Source organism: Halictus rubicundus, unplaced genomic scaffold (genome assembly GCF_050948215.1).
Source record: "Halictus rubicundus isolate RS-2024b unplaced genomic scaffold, iyHalRubi1_principal scaffold0052, whole genome shotgun sequence".
Taxonomy (NCBI): Eukaryota; Metazoa; Arthropoda; class Insecta; order Hymenoptera; family Halictidae; genus Halictus; species Halictus rubicundus.
In genome coordinates this window covers 1,226,548-1,231,535 of record NW_027488593.1, presented here as the reverse complement: position 1 = coordinate 1,231,535, position 4,988 = coordinate 1,226,548, and the positions used below count along the sequence as shown (strand labels likewise).

Genomic DNA, 4,988 nt, shown 5'->3' with positions numbered 1-4,988 from the left:
TTTTAAAAAGTTATGTTGGCTCAAATAGTGTAGACTCAGTTTTGCTGGTTAGTGTATGTATATAAAGCGAGAAAACTCAAGGAACGTAAAGAATATATTTCGCAGAAGTTACAAGGGAATAGCAATCCCTAAGACCCATATCCTATAAATTCCAAATTCAAGGTAACAAGATCTATTCAAATTAAAACATTAATAAAGAAATAATGAGAAAATACCTGTGAAATTTCTTCTTAACTGTTGAAAACAAAACACGAGGCCCTGGGGTGACCGAGGAACCAGTCAGTGAGGTGAACAGCGAACCCACATTGCATCCAATGGCCGGCCTCACACTTGAAAACACTGAAAATAAATAATAACATGTATTCAACGGCAGAAGGTAAAGTTTTTAAGCTACTACACGCGGTAAGGAAAATAAATTATAGGGACAACCTGAGAATAAATGAAGGGATCGTTTGCGGTGCGATTAGAAATTGTCTCTACCTGAAATACATCCACTTGTGCACTTCATTCAACGTTTATAAACTCAATGAATAGATATATAGAAACAACTTATAGTGATCATGTATAAATAACTTCTGTGAATATGATTGCAAAGTGAAAAAACATTGACCACTTCGACTCGATAATTTCATACCTCCCTTCATATATTAATGTATATATATATAAGGCGCTAAAACTCATGGAACCTAAAGAATATATTTCGCAGAAGTTATAAGGGAATAGCAATCCCTAAGACCCGTATCCTATAAATTCCAAATTCAAGAAAACAAAATCTATTCAAATTAAAACATTGATAAAGAAATAATGAGGAAATACCTGCAAAATTACTTCTTAACCGTTGAAAAGGAAACATGAGACCCTGGGGTGACCGAGGAACCAGTGCGTGAGGTAAAGACCGAACCAGCATTGCATCCGTTGGCCAACCTCACCCATTTGAAAACACTGGAAATAAATAATAACATGTATCACTCAATGAATACATATATAGAAACAACTTATAGTGATCATGAATAAATAACTTCTGTGAATTTGATTGCAAAATGGGAGAACATCGACTCGATAATTTCATAGGGTGGATAATAAAAATCTCCTTGTACATTTTAACCAAAGAACCCTCCCGCGCCCTAAAGAACAAATTCGGTCATTCAAAATAGGCAGAAGTTTACATCAAAATAGACAGTTTTTGCAAATATCTCGGAAAATAAAGAGACCGCCGTACTGTGCGGACAAATGGCCTGTTTTCGGGAAAACTTATCAAAATGTATACTCCAAACCTAATCGCCATAATACGTACTTACAACACACGGCACTGACACGAATGGCTGCTCTGAAGTGAATACTGGCCGACGCTTGCGAGCGAATGTTCGATGGCATTCCTTCGACCGCCTTCGGAACCGATCTTCGCTTCTTTCTCTGCAGCTTCCCGTGGACCGTCGCCGCGCCGCCGCGTATACAATGTATGTTGGCGGTTCGTCGGCGTGCTTGCCGCTGCGCGATGCCCAGGCTGCCACATGTCCATTTTCATCTGTCTTTTTCGGCGGTTTATTTGACTTCGAATAATTTCCGGAGGCGCGTTCGAATGCTGTAACGAGGACAGAGCAGTCAAAGACTGGCGCGCGCGTTGCAATGTATGTGGTTGTATCGCCCAATGACAAAGCAAGGATCAAATAAAACTCTAGTCTATATATAGACACTTATGAATCGTAGTTCTTTTTAGACCTTTGAAATTTTGAATCATTTCATTTTTGGTTTAATTTAGCTTCACACATGAATTTATTGACTCTGTTGTAAACATTTATTTCATAATAAAAAAAGAGAGACCGAGGTGTGTGCATGAATAATAGTGGTAAAGTATTTTTAAGTTATAACATTCGCAAAACATCGTATCCGGACCTAATCTAATCATACATTATCATTATTAGGATCATACTCTTATGCAAATGCACGTAGACTTTTTGACAGTGATACTGAAATAAATGTAATGTAACAATTACAATTTTTATTCTGTTATAACGTCTGACACCTGATCGTTCCATACTCCGGGTAAAAAAAAACATGTCCACTTAGGACCCTCCTCCCTATAAATATCCAACATTTAATAAAATTGAAAGATTCCCTTTTCAGTTCCTTTCTTATTCGTTATCCAACACGCCGGTGTTTCCATCTCGTATTCATCAGTCAGCTACACATCTGTAGGTAATACCATACCACAGACGAGGTATAGGAGTAGACCAATCACCCAATGTATTATTCTGTCTCACGCTCGGGGGGCTCTAGAGCCCCCGTACTATTCCGTGTCACATCCTACCGTATCATCCAGAACTAATATTGTGGAACCGATATTCTACAATGGCGCTGTTGCTGATATAATTTTAAATCTCATGTCGAGGATTCATATGATGAATGAAACAAAAGAATGTTGTTTCCTCTTAATTCCATTACGGCTGACACGCGAGTGCATCGAAGGAGACGTAATGTAATAATAATAATAACGTAACGTCTCCGGCTGAGAATATTTTGGTCCCGGATCGAATCCCGCATGGAACGATTTTTTTTTCGTTAAACACTTTTTTCTTGTTCTTTCTACTACATCAGTCGTCTTCCCTGTGCAATTACAACTACAACAGTGTAATAACATAATTATAAAAAATTAAATTAGTTCAATATTAGCCAAAAGTAAGAATGTAGTTTAAATTTAATTAAATAAAATACGACGTTGATATCATTAATTTCATTTGACTATTTAATAGCTACTTATTCAATGTACTTCTGATATTGCTTTTCATTCGCAGCATATATATTCTAATAAATTTAATTATTTGGGATTGATAAAAGATTGAACAACAATATTTATAATAACTAGTTTTGAACATTTTTTAAGGGTAATTAAATTTAAAAAACAAAAAGAATGATTTAAAAATACAAAATATATTTCAGTATATACCATTAAACCCGATTCTTTTTAATTTTTTCAGTTTAAATTTTACTTTGGTATTGTTCCGTCACAAGACAAAACAAATATTTCAATATAACCAAACATCTGGGTGGCAGACTTCGGCCTACCTCCAGTTTATCATGTTTGTAATGCACTAGCATTTATGGTAGCGGCCCGGGACAAAATTTACAACACTTTACCGGGCGCAGGTTTATAACGCCTTTCCGGACCCATCGAGTGAGGGTACCGCGCGTCCACCTCGGCACAAGGTTACCCTCCCTTTGGCAATGGTAGGCGCCAACGAAGATCAATGACAATGATTGACCAATCACGAACAAATTAGAAGACAGAGATTCTTAGACCCCACCCACACCGAGATTAGCTGCAAGGAGTGAAGAGACGACAAGACCAGTCAACCAACTAGCCTCAAATAAACAAGTATTCCTCCGAGCAACCGTAGAGTCGTAGTCCACCAGAGCAGCAGCGGTCGTAGTATCCGCGTATTTCTTTTTATTTCTTCGGTTCTGTTAACGTCAGAGTCGATAGTGCAAACCGACACGGACAAGAGTGTCCCTTGCACTGCATTCCAGACAGAGTTGGGCACTATTTAGATAACAAATTATTTAAATAAGGATTCGAATCAAAGATATTTTATCTTTATTCGTTATTCGAAAGTTCGAATAAAAAAAGTATCTCTGTCGAATAAATAATTTTATTAGACGAGAATTTATCGGACGAATAGAGAGAATTTTTTTTATTCGAAGCGGATTTATTCGAACTTGGAATAAATTTTCATCTTTTATCTGTATCTTTTATTCAAAGGCTTCGGATAAATCTTCGAATAACTTTTGCCAGCTCGAATAAGCGGCGACGAGGTCCGACGAACGCCGATCTTCAAAGACCCAGCGACTGACAAACGGTATACAATGTAAGCAGATGGAGAATCGCGCACGAATGAAAGTTCAAACTTTTAGATTTTTCAATATACCTCCATAAAATTGCGGCGAGTGAATTGAGGGGCTTTTCCTGATGAAAATGAGTCCAAACTCGAGTGTAATCGAACAATTTTATTGATACGTAATGTTACGATAAAAATTAAAATCTTGTTGAAGATAATCCAAATGATGTCGTGTTTGGACTCATTTTCATCTGGATAAGCTCTACAACTTATTCGTATTAAAAATACTATTCGCATTAACACTATTCCTACCGAAACTTCGCGTATACCTATTTCTACCGCGACCGGTCAAATGACCGGTCTGTAGCACAACTTATATTTTTTAATATAGAATGAAGATAATAGCCAATTTGACAGTATAAAAATATAGTTTCTTTTATTTAGGAGTATATAATGTATATTTTATTCGTTTTCACCGCATAATATTTCGTTTACTATACCCTGTTGGGCCTGATGTTCCCCTAAACATATTATGAATAGGTGCTCTTCCAGGATTAGACCCTTCTTTTACTTCTTGCCAAACAGTTCCGTCTATAGCAGTTTCGATTACCTCTTCCTCATTCTCGCTATCGGAAGTAACTAAAAATCTCCTTCTCTTTCGTCCTCTACGTACGTTCGAAACATTCCCTTCGTCCTCATCGGTGTTCGAGTCGTTCTCAAATAGATCATAATTTTCCGTATTGTCATTTGCAATATCAAAAATTTCGAACGTCTTTACATTTTGGGAATGAATATTCAAGGGATAAAATAAAAACTAAAATATAAAAATGTAAATCAAGATGGATAAAAAAATGAACAAAAGATAAAATGTGAAACTTGCTACGAAGTATTGTTGGTTTGTTCACTTTTTTGAAAGTGACACTTATAACGCGTAATACAATAGAAAATAAAAGTAGAATAATAATAGAATAAAAATACAAAATAGTAAAAGACTGCCGAATATGCTCCTTGTAACTTTCACGTTTTGATGCTCTCTGTCCAGCTCACGAGACTTTACTGATTTGAATTCGTGAGAAGACGTCTAGGCATCTCCTTCGGCTATGATTTTATTTATTTTACAGTCATAGTAGATAAGACGGTGTAAGAAAATCCGAG

At 36.5% G+C, this 4,988-nt stretch overlaps 1 long non-coding RNA gene across 2 annotated transcripts; it reads right to left on the bottom strand.

Moving 5' to 3' along the window:
* Window positions 1–251: 251 nt before the first annotated feature.
* Window positions 252–1,486, bottom strand: LOC143363498 (uncharacterized). Of its 2 annotated transcripts, none has more exons than XR_013083833.1 (3): window positions 1,295–1,486; window positions 817–942; window positions 252–339 (listed from the first exon to the last, which is right to left on the bottom strand). It is a non-coding gene; the product is annotated as an uncharacterized LOC143363498 (long non-coding RNA). The 2 variants fall into 2 exon arrangements; XR_013083832.1 differs by having other exon boundaries at window positions 1,299–1,486.
* Between the last annotated feature and the right edge of the window lie 3,502 nt (window positions 1,487–4,988).